Here is a 22349-nt window from a genome sequence, read left to right as displayed (position 1 = left end):
AAAAGAAATAAAGACAAGAGCAAGAGCGAGAGCGACAAATATGTGCATTGGCATTAATCGCTGATGCTGAACCGCAAGCTCAAAGATACAAATATATATATAAATGGCATAACTGTTAACATAACTATATCGGTCATGTTCCAGTTGCCCTCGGTGGGTGCACAGGCTACGGCTACGTGGAGCGACTGCGACTGCATGTTTTAATAATTTATAAATGCTTATGCTAACTGCACGTATGTGCACCAGAGTTGCCGATTGAACTCGGCAAGGACTTTTGACACAATTGCATGCATTAGCATGCACAATTAGTCGACAGCGCTGTCGTGAGCGTGAGCGTGAGCGTTGCTGTCTTCGTTTGTAAGCATAACTCAAGACTGGCAGCTACTGTTATTCTTTCATCAATTGTGTAAACAGGATCAAGGACTGCTGCAGGTGCTAAACTGCCGTCTCATTACGTGACAGCACAATAACAGTTCAGGCCACATGTAATTGGCAGCAGTCCACAACGTTTATCTAACTGCGACGGCGACTGCGACTGCGACTGTGGTCTGTGTGGTCTGCACTGTGGCCAAAAATCAAAGGCTTCGAGTCTCTGGCGGCTATTCAAACAGCGCGCGAGTTGAGAATGTAAACAGCGGCAAGCGACTGCCAACTGCCGACTGCCGACTGCCGTCGATCGGCGGCTTGTTGTCCTAATAATTGTGTAAACAACAATGACGCACCGCTCTGCGCTGCGCTGTGGTCTACACTTTAGACTGGTCTACTCTACTCTCTAAGGAGCGAAGGCAAACACCCAAGCGTTGCAGCGGCTTTCTTTTAACTTACGGACGGCCAGCCAAGTGGGCTCGCTTGGCTTTCGGGCCAAGCCAACGCAAATGCATTTGTCTGTCAGTTAGAGTTTGGCTAATTTCTGTGCTGCAGCTGGCAGCTCTTGCTTCTTGCATCTTGAGCGGTAATAACAATAATAACAAATACTAATGGTGAACAAATACATTTGGCCATAATCCTGCTCTCTCCCCACACTCCTCTAAAAACTGTGCGGTCATTCGGTTGGCTCAACAAACAATTCACAAAGTCCAAGCCAAACAAGTGCAGTTGCAAATGCTGCTCACATAACTGTGTGTGTGTGTGTGTGTGAGTGTGCAACATCAAAGCTGAGGCGCGTCTATATTTGTAAATCACACTCATTTGCCTATGCGCTTGGGCCCTGTGATGTCATTGCCAATAATTAAGTTATTACAAGTTCAATACACAACTTCCGTCTTGATTCTAGAAAAAAAGGCAACAACAACGCTTAGTTCTTATCTGATCTTGTTGTACACTCAACACGGATTACGTTTTATTCGACCGCAGCAATTTTAATTAGAATGCATAAACTAAACAATGAAATAATCGATTGATGAGTGCAATCGATTGAGAATGTTAGTCAAAGTTCAATAGTGAAATTCCCAAGCTAAAAACGTTTCATTAAAAGCGGATTAAGGATATAAATAATTCACATTTTATGATAATTCGCTAGCGTCGTCGTGAATAGGCCAAATTAAAGGGGATTAGGAATACACAAGCTATTGTTTAAACTGATTTGTTAAAAAAATAATAATTTAAATATGTTAAAATAAATATTTATATAAATTGACAGCAATGTATTAAAATATGCTTGGAATATTTTGAATTATTCCGCATTACTACAATTATTTTATACACAACAGTTTCACTCAATTATGAAAATTAAGTTGCAATTATTTTACACAAAATCATAAATAAATAAGAAAAATATATAAATAATAAATAAGAAAAATAAAATAAGGTTTGTCTCAATTATAGTAAAATTTAAATAATAACTAAGCAAAATAAATAAATTTAAATACTAGAAAATAGCGTAAAAAATATTTAGCGATTTTCTTAAAACTGTTTTTAATATTTTAAATTATTTTAATATTTAAATTAAGTTGCAATTATTTTACACAAAACCATAAATAAATAAGAAAAATATATAAATAATAAATAAGGTTTGTCTCAATTATAGTAAAATTTAAATAATAACTAAGCAAAATAAATAAATTTAAATACTAGAAAATAGCGTAAAAAATATTTAGCGATTTTCTTAAAACTGTTTTTAATATTTTAAATTATTTTTAATAAATTTATCTAGTTCAATCTGCATATATAATTAATCTACTTGACAATAATTACGATTTAAACAATACTAATGTACTCTACTTTCAGAGTGTTCACTGTACTAACTCTAGAGTTGCTGCCATATTTCAACTGCTTTATTTTGTGTACTTACAGTAGCTTTCTAATAATTCTAAAAATGAATACTTAGCTGCAACACGCACACGCATAAATCCATCAACTTGCCTCCCCCAGGGCGCATAAACATAATTCAAATGTCATAAAACGTTTTGGCTTGTCTATGAAAATAGAATTCGAAAAACAAAAAACACATTTTCAATGCAAGGCGCAATTTCCTGTCGTAAATATTGAAAATTGTGGGCCAAACAGCCAAGCCCAAGCTCCAATGTGGCCAAGAGCACGTTACCAAAAAGCTAATAGCTTCATTACCACTTCATAAAGTCACGTTATTATTACGTTCGCCTGTCAGTGCACAAAAGAGTTAACAAAATGCGCTCAGATTGACGTGCGTGAAGTTGAAGTTTGAAGTTAAAGTCAAAGCCGCTCAGCACATCTGCCAAATGCAAAACGACTGACTGAACTGACTGACTGACGGCCAAATAATTGAGAGATATGGCAAGAACAAGAAATGGGGGCTTTAGACATATCGCTTATGTCTTGGGGTTATTATGCGCAACTTGTTGGCGTTGCATTCATCAAAATCAAACCAACCGTTCGTTGTATTGGCCAAGTTATTGAACTTACCGCAACAATTGAACAGGTCGAACAGTTTGGACATGTGTACAGAAGAAAGCTTCAGCGTCGTCGTCGGCGGCATTACAAACGCAAATGTAACTGTAAATGCCAAACAAGTCAAATGCGCGTTTAATGAAATTAAAATATTGTATTAAATTATGCGCTTTATGCTAATTTCTCTCTCTTGGCTGCTTTACAATTAAATGCACATTTCGTAGTGCCCCCCGAATAGCCCAAAACCGAAATTAATCAATATGCAACATGAGCTTTTGGCCCATGCATCATTTTGCCCCACAGCACAGGAAATTAAGCATAAAAATGCATGTAAAATATATTTGTTGTTTGATTGCTTGACTGTGTGTGTGTATGTGTGTGTGTGTGTGCTTACTTTGATTTTAATAGACAACAACAATAGGCAGCTATAGCCTCAATATGCACAGCAAGCTTGTTGCTGGGCAGGGCAGGGCCAAGGGGTAGCAGCCTACAAATATTTTCCCACATTAACGATTGGCAAGGCAAGTTTGTCGATTCGTCTCAATGACAATGAGTACACCAAACTATTTATGCACTACGACATACGCTATAGCATATATATATAATATTTCAATTTACAAAATTAATATGCGCCAGCATAATCCACAAATAATGCAATAATATAAATAAAATTGACAATAATTGATAGAAATATATTAAAAAAAAATCTGGAATATGCTCAAATAAAATATAAGCTACTGGCAAATAAACTAAAACAAATTAGTGCGAACTAAAATATTTGCCCTTGCAATGCAAAAGAAATTTATAAAGATCTATGGCTTAAAAAAAAATTGAGAATATGCTAAAATTAAATTGAATAAATATAAGCGACTACTATAAAAAAATCTTGAATATTCTAAAATTAAATTGGCAAATAAACTTAAGCAAATTAGTGCGAACTTAATGCTTGCTAAAATATTTCCCATTTCTGATATATTTTTTTATTATTTTTAAACAATTGATAGCTTACCAAAAACTTTAACATCATTTTATTATGCGCTTACCTGTGAATATAAAAATAATTTAAAAGTAATGCTAGCAATTATTTATAACAATTTAATAATATATTTATTTATAATTTTAAATATTTTTTGTAATCTTATCTTACATAATAAAATAAATCAAATATGCATAAATATAAATTTAAGGTTCGATATACCCTTTGCTACCCTCTAGCAATTGTTACAGTACTTTGCATAGCATCTTTAATCACGTTTTTATTGTTTGTTGCACAAATGAAAACGAAGCAATCGACCAAAATATTAACACCAGACCTGGACGACCTGAGCAATTATAGCCAAGTTGTCTTGATTGGCCTTACACACAAATCGCAGCAGCTGTTGTTGTTGCTGATTTGCTGGGTGGGTGTTAAAAGAGCTGAATAATGATTGAATGTGGCTAGAGGTCGACATGGATGATGGATCATGGGAAGCGGCGACCACACAACACAACAATTGGTAAATGCAGCTAAAAAGCTTTTCACTTGCTCGCTAAATGAAACTATCAACAGCCCAAGCGGTCGGTCGGTCGGTCGGTCTATTAGCCAACGATATAATTAAAATGCAAGCGCTGCCAAGTGCAGGAGAGAGCGAGCGAGTGGGGGGAGCGGCATAAGTCTATGCACATTCGATACGCTTGTTGCGCGCTTTTATCGATGAATTGTCTAAATTATCACACACATATAACAAAGCACAACAAAAGCAGCAACAACAACAAAAATTATCAACAACTGATTGCCTAAGCAAACAGTCAAGCCAGCCAGCCAGCCAGCCAGCCAAACATAAGGCATACTTAACACTTTTTGGAGCCCAACAAACAAGCCCAAGGGGGCGAGTCTTGGGGTCACACATACATTTGGCATTTGTTTCAGCAACGCACGAGTTGAGCGGCGATTGCGCATTGATTTAAATTAACTTTCAGTTAAGTTGCTGCTGCTGCTTCTTCTTCTTCTTCTTGTTGTTTGTGTGGCAGGTGCTAATTTTGTTGGACAACATGTTGGCCCCTAAAATGAAAGACAATTGTCGTTTGCACTGAATTTGAGCGCCTAACTGTACGCGCTGCTTGTACGACATACAAAGAATTCGTTGACATTAAACAAAAGACTTAAGACACAAACTTGCCGAGAACTCATATTTTATTTAGCAGCCTCACACTGATTGCCATTTGTCTTGAAAATTATAAACAATATACAGTCAGTCGATTGGCTCGGGCTCAGCTACCTAATAAGCATTTAAAATACATTTCTGTATGCAATCAATTAGCTGAGAATTCTGAATCGCAGCGTGTGGTCGACATTTTGTGGCGTCGTTAAGCGAAGCGTCGTCGTTGCCCACAACAATTTCATTTCATTTGCTGGAAATAAAGTTATTAATCTCGCCCATCGATAACACAGCATATGATTATTAAATGCTAAAATCTTTTTTATTAAGATTGCGATCGCGTCGCGTTGAGTTCGAGTTGAGTTGACGAAAATGAAAATACTCAGAACTCAAACATAGGTGTGAATTAGTCGTAATGACATCATTGAACTTTAACTTGGCAATTGCTTATAATAAGAGGCAAGCGCAGGGGTGGGGGCGGGGGCTATAACTGTAGCTTGGTACCACACCTTATACAATGAGAAAACAATAGGTTAGACTAGCTAACAGACAAGCTATAAGATTAGAGTAGAGCTGGCGGATTGGAAATACTCTCAACTAAAAATGGTAACTAAATAATGTATATGAAATTTGCATACAAAATAATAAACTTGAAGCTTATGGCTTTAATAATGATTAGATTAGTTTTATTTACAAACAATAATTAACTAAGAATTCTTATCGATTGCACATAAATGCGAAATAATTATTGCAGAAATGTTAAAAAAGAAAAGAAACTATGAAAATAAAGTATGTACCAATATGATCCGTATATATAACAAGATTTAGTTCCCCCAGCGCTTGAATTAAATAAAAATAAATTAAATAAAATATGAAAAAAATTTAAAATAATGAAAAATAATCTTAAATTATTTTAAAATTGAGCAATAAGTAATTTTAGAAAATATTGCATGATATTAACAAATAAAAAAAAAGAATTTCAGCCAGAACGCTTTTGTTTCTTGTTTGTTTTCTAGGCTACAATTATAATAAATAAATGAACAAATAAAACCTATACTATAATTCAAACAATTTTAAATTAATTTATATTATTTCTTTAAATTCTATTTGAATTACTAGATGTTTTTTATTTAATTTTTGCTTGCTAAGTTAACCAAATGTGCATTTTATCAACTATTCAATTAATTTTTCTTCATGTTACATTTGCAATTAGCTAAGTCGCATACTTTTTGCAGGCAGTGTAGCTGCAACTTGCGCAAATATTCAATCAGCACAAAAAGCTTTAACAATTGCAGCTCAATATAATTGTTAATGTCTCAACAAATTTCTGTTGAACGACAAGCGATCTACATTATGAATTATGGAATGAGCAATTATCTGGATTCCATAGAATCCGCAGCTGACTAAAGAGATTCCAAATAAATTGTAACTAAAAAAAAGGTGTTAAGTGCATTAATATATTGAAGCAAGTTTGAGTTGAGCTGCGCGCTAATGAAATTCTAAATAGCTGAGAGTATCAACTGCATATTGTTAGTGAGAACAATGAAATATCGTTGCTACTATATTGAACAGGATTCAAAGCCTTTTATAATGCATATATCGGCTGCGGCAATAATAAATCTATGGGGCATTTATGACAAGCGGCGTTACAATTAAAAGATAAACTGCCGCATAGTTTAAATTTAAAGAAAACCGGTTAAATGCATTTTGTGTAACAATGTGTCAACTAAGAAGAAGAAGCAGCAGCGGCAGTGGAAACTAAACATTTCAATTTTAATTAAGCATGATAAATGATTTCACTTGGACGCATAAATCTCTTTTAGAGTCGCGATGAAACAATGAAGTTCTTTTGTTTAACATTGCTCCACCACACGACGCCACAGAGCAAGAAAAATAATGCTGTTGATTTGGGTCCTCAGCGTTGGGTTAGATAACCCAAGCATAGCTGTGAAGAAAATTGATTTGAAATTAATGCAAGAATTTGTTATAGAAACACAACAAGCTCGCAGCTCGCAGCATTTGGGGGAAACGATAGAGTAAAAGCTGTTACAAGTCAATAAGCGCCCAGCTCTGATCTCAAGTCGATATCGTTTAAAAAAGAAATGCCATACAGATTGTGTTACCTTTAGCTTAAATAGGCAATGACGCGCGTTCGTATTTCGAACGAGTATTTAATAAATATGCATCCCAAGCAAATGGACAAACCTGCTGCTCCACACGCACACACACACAATTGTTTCTATCCCCATAATAATATTAGCTAAGTAGTTTTGTCTTTCTGTGTTTTTTTTGTTGTTAATGTTGTTGTTGTTTTTTTGTTTTCTGACTTAGATAAGCAAATGTTTATGGCACTTCAGTGTAGTTTTTATTGAGATATCACACACGTTAGCAGGGGCTGGTGGGGTGGGGTAGAGACATAACGGTAATAGCTGCTTAAGATAAGCGAGTCTACGGGTTGAGAGCGAAACAAGTGGAGCTGGTCCAACTGCTGAGGAAGCTTAGTTTAAGTTCTGATAACTCTCGAGCTATAATAAATTCCTAAAATACGAATATTAAGCAACTCGGCTATTTATAGAAAATAATTAAAAAGATTATAGCGCCATTAGTCCAAAAATAATTTGATATATACAATTATTTGCTTATATACAAAATAAAAATAAAATATATAAAATAATAGAAAATATTTAAAAAATTACAATTTAAAAGCAGTTGTATAATTTTCATTTGTTTAATATATTTAATATTTATGGTTAAACCAAACTGAAGCTTGCAAATGTCTTTGGCTGGATTTTGATAGCTCTGAGCTATAGCATAATAAATTCCCAACAAAAAAAACGAATATTAGCCAGCTCAGCTATTTATAGAAAATAATTAAAAAGATTATAGCGCCATTATTCCAAAAATAATTTGAGTTGAAAATAATATAAAATAAACTTTTGCAGTGCTTTCAATTATATGCTTGTATATAAAATAAAAATAAAATAAATAATAGTCCTAAAATAATTCGGTTGAAAATAATTTAAAAATAAAAATAAAATAAAATAATAGTCCAAAAATAATTCGGTTGAAAATAAAATTAAAATAATCGTTTGGATTTAAATTATTTGCCTATATTTATTTAATATAAGAAAGCGATTGATTATTTTGCATATGGGTATAATAAATATTAAAATAAAATAATGATAAAGTAATTGAAAGTTTTTAAAAATTATTTAATTTAAAAGCAGTTGCATATTTTTTACTTTTTTAATATTTTTAGTTATTGGGTTAAGCCAAACGGAAGCTTGCAAATGTCGATGGCTAAATTTTCTTTAAAATTATATTTATTATTCATAAAAGGTATATACATCGTTTTCTCAGCAATTTTATTGTTAAATAATCCTGCATTATTTTTCGATTATGTGTAATTTGAGCTGCAGCTTAAATTTTAAATAAAAATAAAGTAATTACTTATGATTAGTAGCAGCTGTGGAATGCTCTAAACACAATTTAGTTGAAGCGCTTACATAAAGCTTTGAGCTGCAGCATTTAACATTCCTGGCCGGCCGCTCAGGGCTGCGTTAATGGCACTTGCTCAAGAATACAAGCGGCTGAGCATTAGTTGCAGCAGAGAGTCCTCGAGGTAAGCGCTAATAAATTGTAATACAAATACATTAAAACTAAAGACTAATTAAATGACTGTACTTAACTGGCAAATGGAGCTGAGCTGAGCGCACATGCCTTAATCGCCAGAGAAGCTGCTGCGACGGCGGCGGCGGCGGTGGCGGCTGCTGTGGCGTAATCTCTGCGCTGCGCTGCTCGCTGTGTGTGCTCCGCTTTTTTCTGCAGAGCGTGTGTGTGTGTGTGTGTGTTGGAAGATAGAGCGAGCGGCCTTTTGTGGTCATTAATTCGCACTTAATATGCTTTTTATGGCCCGGGCCGGCCAGCCAAGTTGGCAACGGCGTCGAGGTTATGTGTGCAAAACAATTATTCCGCAATTAAACAGTTTGCACTTCGCAAAGCGCAGCCAACAGACCAAACAGCAACAGACAACCGACATACATATTAATGAAGTCGCCTGCCCCCCTTGGGAAAGCGGTGCGTGCTGAACAAATCACTTAAGCGGCTGTGGCAGCGGCTGTGGCAGTTGCAACATGCGCTGCATGCACCCCAAGGCAAATGACCACCAAGCAGCAACACTCACAACAAACGACGGCGACAATGCGACAACAGCAACTACTACTTGCAACATATGTGTCTCTCTCTCTCTCTTTATTTTTTTTTGCTGCCTAGTTTCGCGATATCAAAAGGGAGTGTTAAATATGTTGCAAGCTCAGCAGCGCTCAGCAGTCTAATTGCTGTCGTGCATCTGGAGCCGACTGCATGGCCTGGCCTGGCCTGGTCTGGCCTGGTTTGCTTTGATTTTGCTGCCCAGTTGGCCTTTAATGTCTGCTCATCATGGCTGCTGCCATCATTTGCTGCGCTTATGTGTGTTTCTTTTTTTTCATTTTGCGCTTTAAGCTGCTTTTTTTTTTTTTTTTTGTGGCAATTATTCACTTAAAGCATCAGCGGCATCAAGTGTCATGCTGAGTTGCAAGCTCGTGAACTACGAGAGCGCACATGTTAACAACGATATATCAGCTACACTGTGCTACAGCTTAATATGCCCAGAGATTTAATGTGCATATTGTAAAGTTAAGTGCAAGCAAATAATGAGTAAAAGAGTAAACAATTCAATTTATAAAATAAAAGCTGCAGCGCATTTCTTACTTACTTATATATAAATTTTTATTTTATAATTTAACCACAACTAGACTAAAGAAAATTAAGAAAAAAAATATTGAAAAAATACGAGCTTAAGGCCTCTGCTAGCTCTTTATAAAAAATAATGTTTATTTGTAAATATCATAGTTTCAATTTTCAAGAGAGAGACTAAGTGAAAAGAAGAATTCAATTATAAAAATATATAAAGAATTTTAGTAAATGAAAAAAAATTGCAAGTTCAAATGCTTAAATTCTTGTATAAAAATTTATATTCAATTTTTTTTTGTAAGTAACATAGTTTGAATTTTAAATTTGTAAAATAAATTCGTAAGAGTAAAAAAAAATATGAATTCAATTATAAAAATTTATATAATTTATTGCAAGTAAATTGCTTAAATTCTTATATAAAAATTTATACGCAAAAATTATTTTTTATTGTTATGTTGTCAAGTTGTAAAAATAACTGCAATAGGTAAAGAAAATGTATCAGAGCTTTTATGTTCAATATCACTTTATATAGAATTTCATACAATAAAATAAAAATTGCAAGTAAAATGCTTAAGTTCTTATATAAAAATTTATATTCAATTTTTATTTGTAAGTAGCATAGCTTGAATTTTAAATTTGCAAAATAAAAGAAGCAAGAGTAAGTGAAAAGAAGAATTCAATTATATAAACTTTATATAGAATTTGAATTAATGTAGTAAAATTGCTTAAATTCTTATATAAAATGTGTATACACAAAAATTATTTTTAATTGTAATGTTGTCAAGTTGTAAAAATAACTGCAATAAGTAATGCAAATGTATCAGAACTTTTATGTTCAATGTAACTTTCAATGTAGAATTTCATTTAATAAAACAAAAATTGTAAGTAAAGTGCTTAAATTCTTTTATAAAAATCCACATTAAACAATTATTTTTAATTGTTGTGACTCAGAGTTGTAAAAATAACTGCTGCTAATAAATGCTCAATAGAACTTTTTGTATAATGATTTAATTTTATATGAAAATCAGACATTTTATTATACACAAATTTATATTAGAAATTATTTTTAATTGTTGTGATTCAAAATTGTAAAAATAATTGCAATAAGTAATGCAAATGTATCAGCACATTTAGCCTCAATATCAGTTTTTGTATAATGATTTAATTTTATGGACAAGTCAGTCATTTAAGTATTTAAATTCAAAAATTATTAAATAAAGTTTGTTATACAAATTGTTTGTTTTTCTTACTAATTCAGCTAGCAGTTTAATTTTCATGCAGTCATTGGCTTTATGTAAATTAAGAATTTAAGTCTGCGCTCTCTACAGATTTTTTATCTCAACTCGGCGATATCTGCGCGCCTCTCTCTCTCTCTCTCTCTCTCCCTCTCCCTTTAATGCTTACAATTGTTCGCTATTAATAAAGCAATTCCAAAACGATTAAGAGCAACGGGCAGGGCAACAAAGTGACCATAACACTGCCAACTCTTGCAGTCTCTAGCGGCTGCTCTGGCTCTTCCCTTTACAATGCGTAGCTCTGGCTGTGGCTCTGGCTGATGGACGTTTATAGCCAAGATGATGAGTGGTCACAAATGCGTGGCAATGCCACCAAGCGTTGCGCTTTTACGACGGGGTGTGGAGTAGTCTATGCCCCGTCGTCAGATATAAGCAACGCAACAGTTATAAATCACTCGCTCTGGCTGCTGCTGCTGCTCTTAACCCGCTGTAGAGATCTAAAGGCTATGGGAGCTGCTGCTGCTGCTGTGGCAACATTGGCGACGCTTTCCATTCCTGACGTTCGGCTGCGGCGCCATAAATTTAATTTGAAATTAATTTTTTTTGCTGCTGCTGCTGTAGCAGCAACTGTTGCTGCAACTACTTGTGGCACAAATGGTTGGGTCATCAAAATGCTAAGCTATGTAAATGATAAGCACAATACACGAGCCTGCCGCCTTGCCACCTGCCCCCGTTGCCACTAGAGCGAGACAGCATGACTCTTTGGCTTATTTTTGCACGCCAACTAAATATGGTAAGGCACGCATTTGTTGTAAAATGCAAAATTGAATATCGAGTGCAACAGCAGCAGCAGCAGCAGCCACAAAATGTTGCAGGCACAGTCGTTGTCGCTGCAACTGCTTTTGGGCTTTTGTAATTATGAGCAATGCACTCGATAAAAATTGAAGTTTTCATTTTGCGAAAGTTGCTGCCACATTTGAATGCAACAGCAGCAACAGAGTTGAAAACATTTATTGTTCTGCCCGTTAAGGCAAGCAGCGCCGCAAGTCGCTGCTTTGGGGCAACCGCAAGGGCATGCGAACTAAATTTCGTACAATTATGAAGACCGAACCGAGAGCATGAAACGGTAGCAAAACAGGCCGCAGTCAAAACAATCGAGTTGCAGCAACATGTGGGAGGTCCTGACAACAACAACCGCAATGGAGACCACCAGCTAAGTCAGTTGCATGCAAATGCGCTGCGGCAGCGGCTTCAACTGCAGGCGACAAACTTACGAATTGCTCATGTCAAGGCTCGTTCAGCGCCCACGCACGGGCGGGCGGGCAGGGGGCTGTTTGCTGTTCAGGAAGCGGAAAACGCGGGCGCCATGATCATAATCTCTATGGGAAGCTACTGGCTGCAAAGTTGTTTTCTACTCTTTTTTTTTTATATATGCTGATTGGCATTAATAATGGATTATCACGATCAGTGTAGAGTGTATGGAAATATTGAGCAGCGCTGCTGCTGCTTCTTCTTCTCATATCGTGCGATCATCAAATAATGTGAACGTGTGATCAACGCTTCGCGCTTTTGTTGGCGCTTTTTGGGCTTGGACTGTGGCTTTGGCTTTGGCTTTTGGGTCTCGTGTGTTACACTAACTTATTTATGCGAAATATTTTGAAATCGTGTTGCAGTGCAGCGTGCGCTGCGGACGGACTCTCCACCATACGTGCCCCAACGATCGGGTACGCTGCTCGGTCCAGCATCGTCTGCTGCTGCTTCTTCTTGGGCAACAGCAGCAGCTACAACGTGACCCTCTTTTTGCGCCTGTGGATCACGAATTATTCAGAATTTTTGTTACTTTTATTTTGTGTTTCACTTTTGACGCTCAGGCGCAGCATGTTTTGGGGTATGCTCGACAACTTGCCACACTTTGAATGCGACTCTAAAATATGCGCAAAAGTTTCGACCAATTTAGTTTTATTATTGTTTAGCGCTTTTGTTTATCAAATGCCGTTTATTAGCATAAATTATTAATGTTGTTCTATTTATTATAATTGGCAGCTATACAGCTTAAAAATAAAAAAATATTATATTACAGTTTAACGCACAAATCAATTTAAGTTTTAGTGCCTGCGAAATTCGTTTTTTCTGTTTGTGGCATTGAGTTTGCTTTGCTTTTGGGGCTTGTTATGAGTCATGTGAAAGCGGCAAAAGAAGAGTTCGAAGCAGATGCGGCGCAGATTGTGCAAAATTATGTTTGCTCTCTGCTGAGGACAGCGGCAGGCAGCAACATTACGTGGCAGGTTCATATGGCGGTGAAAGGCTTAGCCTAATCGTCATTACCATTGTTATTAACATGATTATCTGCATTATGCGCCAAGAGGCCCCAAGAGAGCTCAAGTTGAAAGTTCAGGCAGCGTTTAAGCATGATTATGAATTGGGTCAACGTGCGGTAACTATCAGCTTGCAACAACAAGTTGCAACAACGCTCAATTATGCCCAGCAGTCGGCAGTGCCCAAATGCGTTTAAGGTTTTCATAACCTGCTGGCCAAATCAAATGAAAATGAGACATATCGCATGGAAATTTTTAACGTTTGCCCTTCGATTGACTGTGCCGCTCTCTCACTCGCGCTATCTCTTTCGCGCACAAATCTGAGCGTAAAACGTGTTTTTCTATATGCAAATTTCAGCAAGTTTGCGTATCTATTTAACTGTCAGCGGCCTGTAGCCTGCGTAAATTCACAAACTATTGACACCGACTCGACATTGATCGAAATGTGTCTTGGGCTCTGACAATGGGCACAATCCTTTGCGTGCGGTTTGCTCCTCTGTTGACGTTTGTTGCTTAACAAGAAGAAAATTGCTGCAATTCTTTAAAAGTCTCAGCCAAACGTGTTTCCCAGGCTTTGAGCCAAATCCTTTGCTCTTGTTAGGCTCGTCGTTCGCCATGCGTTTGTCATGCCAAAAGTGTAGTAAATTGTGTGGCACTTAAGTCAACACATGCAACAACAAGCTGCAGCCAGCCAATTTGCATGTGCAACAAGCTGCTTCGTTTGTTTGGGTGGGTGGGTGGAGACGCTGCGCTCTACTTTGACTTTGATAGATGTCGTCGCATGTCCAGGCTAAGTGAATGAGATGTGAGCGCATTGATTATTATGCCAGACGACGCTGCACATTTGGCTAACATAAAGTTATCAAGCAGCGCATTTAATAAGCCAAGTTTTTAAGCCTAAGCCGTATGCTTATGATATAAGCAAAAAATGTATTAAATTCAAGTCAATTCAAGCATTTTTGTTGCTAAAATCAAATATAATAATTATATTTCAATTTATGTAGACGAATTAAATTATAACTTTGGTTAGGAATTGCATAAAAATTGAACTACTTCAATTAGTATTAAATTCAAGTCTTACAACATATTAAAATTAATTTAAAAGCTTTAATGAAATATAATAATTATATTTGCATTTATATAGACGAAGCTTTTGCTTTAAATTGCATAAAAATTGAATTACTTGTAAACATTTCGTTTGAACTGAAATTTTTAGCTATGCACTAAACTTTAGCACAAATTCGTTAAATATTATAGCTTTAATAGCTAACTTTTCAATTTTGGCATGCAGAAAATTCAAAATTTCAAGCTAAACTGCAGCTGCGTTGATTATAAAAGTAGCTAGTTATTAAATTTGGTCTCTATTTAGTGTAGAACTCAAGTTTTAGTTGCTCATACAGACAGACGAACAAGCAGAAATGCCGCAATTGACTTAAAATGTGAGTAAAAATTAAAATAAGAGTAGCTAGTTATTAAATTTGGTCTCTATTTAGTGTAGAACTCAAGTTTTAGTTGCTCATACAGACAGACGAACAAGCAGAAATGGCGCAATTGACTTAGAATGTGCTTATGAAGATTGAGAATTGCCTCTTTATGCATGTAACATATATTTACAACTTTATAAAACGCTTTGTAGTATTATAAAGTTTATACTAAGCTCATTTTAAAGACTGTATATTAAAATTATGGGCATATATCATAACAATGTTATCAAGAACAAGCATACTACATATCAAAAATTAAAGAAATTCATGGTATATATAAATAATATAAAGCCCATAGTTCAAACTCCATCGCTAGCTTCTAATTTAAATTAATTGTAAGCTCTTTATGCATAAAAAAAATAAATATATTTTTTACTAGCTGTTAATTTAAATTTGTAGTGCCACAAATTTCGCATATATTTGCTAGTTTAGTCGCCAGTCTATTTAGTTATGCATTGCTTGCTTGCTCGGTCTGCTGCTTTTGACCTCTTGGCTTGGTGTGGTGATTGTGGCTTGTGTTAAGCTCATTATGGCCCCAAAATGAATGCAAAGCGGCGGCATTAATGTCACAGCCATTGGGCTGCGCAATTAAGTGCACTGCGTGCCACATCTGAGCGGCAGCTTCAGCTTCAGCTATCTGCCGCTGCCTTATCAAGCCGCCACACTCTCACTCGCTTAGTCTGTGTGTGTGTGTGTCGTCGTCGTAGCACAAAATTTGCAATTATAATTTTGCGCCCAGAGTCGCTCGCTGCGGCGGCGTTTTCCTTTTTCCTTTGGCTCTGCACCGATTAAATCTCCTCCACATCGACTCAGACTCGCGCTTAGCTCCAGTCTAGGCAGCGGCAGCCCAGGTATGTAGCGATTTTTTGGGTCCAACCCGCTTGCCAGCCCACAGAGCGTAGTTCAACAATTGAATTTTTTTTTTTAGCTTAAGCCGTAGCATGTAGCATCAGTACAGCCCCCCAAAGTCCTTTGCATAGCCCCGCACAACTCGCGCAACTAATTGGATTTCTCTCCTGGGAGAGCTTAGCTCTAGCTCCAGCCACAGCTCCTGCGCCAAGACTACGGAAAACATATCGATAATGTCTTGATCAGACAGCAGTTGCGGCTGTGGCTGTGGCTGTAGCCTGAGCCCAAATTGTAATAGTAAAGCACACAGCAGAAATTGTTGACTCACTCACACAGCGAAGTTTTGTTTGAATTTTCTTGCTAGATGAGCGATTTGGTCTTTGCCGCCGCAACGCGTGTAAAGCTGCAATTAATTTGTTGCAACAACAAAAGCGAGTGCGCCACACACTCCAGAGCTTGACTGCGTGACCACGAAGTTCATCTTCAGCTGAGCTGCGTGCAAAAGGTTACAAAGCAATTATAAGTCGCGTAGCTATAATTCGCTTATATGAACGTAGAGCGAGAGCGAGAGCGAGAGCGACTCTGACCGAAAAAGTTAGCACAGTTTATATTTTTTGTTTTTGTAATCTACGCTATAATCATGCGCTGAGTAAATTCGCATAGCCGCCCATTAATCCACCCACTTTTTGGGCAGCGAGTTTTTCGTTTCTTTTGATTTTGTTTTTGGCTCGAGAGCAAAGCATTCAATTTGTTGTTGTTGCTTTTTATTGCAGGCCAAAATACACTTAATGCCGCAATTCAAGCATTTCACATGGACCCCGTTGCGTTGCCGCCCAGCTGCCCGGCCCCGAACCCAATCCCGATCTGCCCAAACCCTCGCTCGCTTTTGTGCATCAATCGATCGAAGCGGCGGCGGCGTCCGCTAAGCGTCTCAGCGCCGCAAGATGATCTACATTAAGTGAGCGAGACAGAGCGAGAGCGACCTTTTGTGGCGAGTGGGCGTGTCCTGTTTGCCATTCCGTGCGCCTGTGCCCATGGTACAGATTTAAGTAATTGCATTATGTTTAAGTTGGTTGTGCTGCAATTTTAGTGGAGCAGCAGCAGCAACTGGTTCGCCTTGAAGTACAAGAGTGGGCGGCAAAGCTTTAAGCAAATAACAAAAAATTTATAACGCAAAGGTTATGCGATGTTAACGTTAAAGTTCAAGCAGCTGCACACACACACACAAACACACAACAAAATGACCGCAGACCCCCCACAAATCGAGCAGACTAATTAAAACTCATATTACGTTGGGGCTATTAACATGACAGCGAACACAGCGCCAGGCTCAGGCTATAAAAAAAAAAAACAAACAGAAAGAAACAAAAGCTAATGACCAGAATCGGAATCAGCAACAGTTACTATAAACGTTAACGATTCAAATCAATGTGCATATTTCGAAGGCTACTGCGAAAATTTAATCCAATTAACAAGACTCAAAATTATCGAAATCGAAGTTAACCCACACAGCAGCCAGCGCAGTCGCAGTCGCTTGGCATCCAAAGTCTCTCGCCGAGATATTGTCACTAATGAGTTATGAGGCACAGACGACGCGCATGCAACACACAGCTGCAACGTTCCAACGTACAACATTTTAAACCATAACATTTTATTAACATAATAAAATCAAAATTATCAACAAAGTCGTCAATGTCGCCAGACGACAGAACAAGACGAAGTCTCGTAGCTGAGCGTTGATTGGCATCAGTTCTCTATGTCGCTTGTAGCGCCAGAGCATAATATATATACTAAATAGCATTCATTTGTGTCTAAAGAGCACAGTTGATGGCGTTTAAACTTGGCCCACACACTCATTGTCAGCCCAGCGCCGTTTCAACAATAACTTGCCATAGTTTAGAGTTAAGTTCGAGCTGCCACCACATGCAGTGCTCAATGTTGAAAATTATGATTTACTATAATGATATCAGGCTACGATAAGCATCGCGCCCAGTCTAGAGATCATAAAGCTGATGAGTTGTTATAGATTTTTAAATAGCCAGACGATTTTCAGTTGAAAATTAACGCCCCAACCTCAGAGCTTGTCATAAATTTTATTATGAACTTTCCAAGTCGCGAGTCGCGAGTCTTGCTCTCCTCCCCCCCTGTTGTGCGCAGTTGCTCATAAACAACATGCAGAAATTACTTGTTTAAAATTTGTCACACCATTAGTAAAAAAAAATCAGCGGCGAAAGGACCTCGCTGTGCTCCAAAGACGCAGTCCATGTGCCTGGCCTGGCCTGACTTGGCTTGGCTTGTTTGCTCTTGATTTTATCAACCGCAAAACATCTACTCAAGTGTCAGTGTCACTGGCACAGCGGGCGGGCGGCGACGACGCAGACAACGCTCAGCTCGGAGCAGATGAGACCCTGGACCAACCCAGGCGTTGAAAAATGAAGAACAGACAACAAGAATGCCAAAAAGCAGTCGCGGGTCAGTCTCGCGGAGTCAGCGAACGAACTTTATCCAATATAATGAAAACACCCTCAACTTAAGTGCATAATTTATAACGAAACGAGCCAGCGAGACAATGAAAAGGTTGAAATACCAACGAGGAGCCTGCCTTGGCGTTGCAGTTGCTCTTGACCATTGGCATGCCGGACTGAGCTCTGTTCGTTTCGCTTCTCGCTCTCTCTCTCTCTCTCTGTGTGTGTGTGTTAATAAATTTCTTAATAAAACATGCAAATTCAAATGCATTTATCTAGATCAGAGCCAAAAGCGACAAAATTTTACGCTCATACCATTTATCAGACGAAGCGGCAGTTTGCCTGCTGCCTCTGCTGCGCTTCATCATTTGGCACACGTCGTCCTGCTTAACTTGGATTGTGGCCCAGCCCCGTTTGGCTTGAACTCAATAAATATTTTGACTTCTGACAAAGGCGTGAACCACAAAAATTGCAACAATAACATTTTTAGGGGCAGTTTTTGTGCGAATATAGTTGAAAGGCCGCCACAGCTGACAATGGAAAATTTGTTATAAATTTTAATAGAGGCGGACAAACTAGTTTGCTTTGACTTTAATCTATTTAAAGAGGGTTCGGGTTCGGGTTCGGACCTGTTCTCAACTTCTGTGTAAGCTGAAAATTTGTCTATAAACAATTATGAGTTAACGCGCGCATAAAAAAACGTTTATAACGTTTCCGCATAAACTTAACACCCGTTAAATATTATAAATATGACAAACAGACAAACGGATCAAGCAACTCAACTCAACTCAACTCACATTTGCATATTTCGTTTGACAAACGCGGCGGTGGGTCCCACCAAACAATGAGAATGAGTCGCTCTCTAGCGTGAACTGAAAAGCGTGTTAATTTTCACTGTGCATTTATTGGAGGAGCCCGCGAGCAAACGAAAATCGAACGTCTTATGTTAATAGCGCAGGGATCGCCCAAAAAGTTTCACCAACACTAAAAATCGCTGCTGCTGTTAAAAGTTGTTAATTAAAATGAAGCAGCAGAGACGACATAAAGATTTCGGTAGACCACACAAATGTATTTGATTCCCACCAAACGTAGTAGACAAAAAAAAATAAAGTCAAGTCAGGCAAGCAAGTTTGTTGCCTATTCAACTCTTTTGTTTTGGCTGCATTGCACTTGTCGTTTGAGTTTTTTGGGCAGGCAAATTTGAATAATTTTGCCCGCTGTACTCGTTTTATTGATTGATATACCAAGCGCAGGCCCCGACCCCAACCCCAACGACAACGAAACATGAAACGCGAACAAGTTAAAGTTAAAGCTCCAAGCAGGTTTTGCATCATTTGTGAGTTATCAATCACACATAGAAATTTCATCGTTAGATGAAGCGCGAGTTTGACTGACTACGCCTGGGCCTGGGCCGAAATGTTAGTCATTAATTATGCGACGTCGACGTCGCCGTCGCAGCACAAACAAGACCAAGAGCCATCATCAGCGTCAGCGTCAGCGCCTGAGCGTCAGCGTCAAATATTGACAGCACGAACATGTTCTTTAAACTTTTAGCCTTGAAATGGCAGCAGCAGCAGCATCAGTTTGCACATTTAATATTAATTCTTAGCAACAAAAAAATATGCACAAATAATTAAACAAAAAATTCGCTGCTTATTTTTTTGGCTTCTTTTTTTGGGCTGCAGACTCCTCTCTTAGCAGCTGTTTATTCACATAATTGTTGGCAGTTTTTTGTTTGTTTATATTTAATTGCTTAAAAACTATAATTCTGTCAAGTTTATTATGAAAATAATTATAATGCACGTTTTGTTTGTTTGTTACCAACGCGTGTTGCCATTGTACTGTGAGTTTATCTAAGTGCGCATATCTGTGTGTGGATTCGCAGACAATGGACGCGGCTTGGCTGATTTAGCGTTATAATTACCCTTAGACACAAACAGACAACCGAATATAAACAAACATAAAAAAATTGTATGTAAAGCTTGTAAAGAACTTGTCTATTGGGTCATTGGGTTAGTGTTAAGTCATTTTCATTGAAATTAACTGAGAATAAAAAAAAGCAGCAAAGAGCAGCGTAGACTATGAAATACGCTTTGAATTGCTTAGCCAATTGTTAAAATTGTCAACCCTATTCCACTGAAATTAATTCAATGACATAAAATTACATAAAAATAAAGAAATATATAGAAAGAAAATATATTAATGATCTATTTGATAATTTATTTGATAATTTATTTAATCTAAATTCTTTATCAAATGCACAGTTTATATTTTCAAATTTATGTCTCACTACTTCAATTGAAGCAATAGAAATTCGCTTATGAAAATCTTTCTTTGGCTAAACTTCAAGCATTCTGCACTTAAAACTCTCGAAGTTATCCCCATAGACCTCATCAACGATATACCAAGAAAACTTCCTTAATTAAGCAATTGAAAATTCAGTTATGGGTTTCATTTTCTTGTTGTAAAATCGTAGAATTCCTTAGAGACCTCAGCGCAAAATCGAGGGTTAATAGTTGGTTAACTTTGATTACAATTTAGTTGCCATTGCAGCTGCTTAAGCCCGAGTAGCCGCTTCATGGCCACACTTGATTAATTTCATAAAAGGATTAAAAGTGTCAGCTGTTATTAGTTAACTTCCGTATATAATCTAGATACAGATGAAGTCATCAGCAACAGACGCTGGCGTGTCGGATGCTGAGCAGGAAATTGACATTTATCACACACAGACAAACATTATGCTCATTTGCTTTTGTTTTTTTTACCAACGGTCGTTTTTTTATGCGCGCGCAGGCTACAATATCCTGTTCCCATTTCAATTGTTGCCCCTGTCCAGAGATTCGCGCCAGTCGTCAGTCATTATCATAATTAATGTGACTTAATCAAGAATAATGTGTGAGCTGCTGCTGCTCTAATCAAGTTGTTAAGGCAAAAAAAAAACTTGTAGTAACCCCTTTGAAAATGCGGTCAACCGCATGTTGAGTGCTGCGCAGGGTTGAAGGTCAGTTGAAGGAAAAGCAAAGAAAAACGGATTTGCATAATGGCAATAAAAATGTTATAGAAAAAGGAAAAAAGATTTATGCAGCTAGAAAAATATAAATGTAGAAATTGCAGGGAAATTAAAGTAGTTTATAGCTTGACAGTTGGTAGCTAAGGGAGTTGCTGCTGCTCCTGCTGCTGCTGCTGCTGGTTGCTCATTATGCGCACATTGTTGTGGTCGCTGCAACATTCGCACGCACACAGATCGACGCTCTCTGTCGATCTCGCTCTTTGTTTGCTTGATCTTTATCAGTTTTCGCTTCGAAGAACTAGACATCAATGCTATTTGTATCTTTTGCTTGCTGTTTTGTCTTTTTTTTTTTTGGTTGCAACTACTGTGTGCGCAGCAGATCGCACATGTTGACACATTAATGTGTCCTGCGTGTGTGCGTGAGGCCCTGGGGCATGATTCTAATCAGCGTTACTAACAGGAATCGTGGTTGTATCTGCATTAATTTACTATTGCACGATTAATACGATTGTTCTGCTATGATTTCTATGCGGGATTCGGGCATCCGCTTCCGCGATCGCTGGACGAGATTAGAAGAGCCACACAATAGGTGTGAAAACTGCACACTGATTGAATTTTGACATACAGCAACTGTACTACGTTCGCTCTATCTCTCTCTCGCTCTCTCTCTCAATTTGGCGGGCGTTGCAGCTGCTTAGCTGGGGCATAAACAAATCATAACAATTGCTACACGTTGTGGCAGCTTGCCAGCAATTTATCATCGCTGCAAACTAGACACCAATACAAACAATAGCTCGAAGGACTTGCCTTTGTTCTTCTCATGCCTCTTGCACATCTTGACTCCAACTCTCAGTTATCAGCGTCATATAAACATCAAAAACATTTATGTTTTTTTATTTAGATGAGTTTTGAGTTTTTTTTCCCAGCCCCGACGACGCTCGACTTTGTTTTTACGACTTGTCCTGATTTCCAACTGTGCCCAAAACAAAAAACAGTCCGAACCCATCTATAAATGCTTGTTATTGATTGAGAGCGCGTCTCTCTCTCGCTCTCGACTTGGGGCGTTAATAAAAAATGAATTAGTGCAGCAGGATTTGAGTGTTTCAGGTACAAACTGCTGGTGTAGATTTCCTTTGACTGCTCTCATGGCCCATGATTTATTATCAATCGTAAATTGTTAGAGTGTAGATTTTATAGCTCGATAAAAAACTAAGCCAAACTGACAAAACTTACACTGCACTGCAAGTTTTCAGTTTG

This window comes from Drosophila busckii, chromosome 3L (assembly GCF_011750605.1).
Source record: "Drosophila busckii strain San Diego stock center, stock number 13000-0081.31 chromosome 3L, ASM1175060v1, whole genome shotgun sequence".
Lineage (NCBI taxonomy): Eukaryota > Metazoa > Arthropoda > Insecta > Diptera > Drosophilidae > Drosophila > Drosophila busckii.
This window is presented reverse-complemented; position numbering follows the sequence as displayed.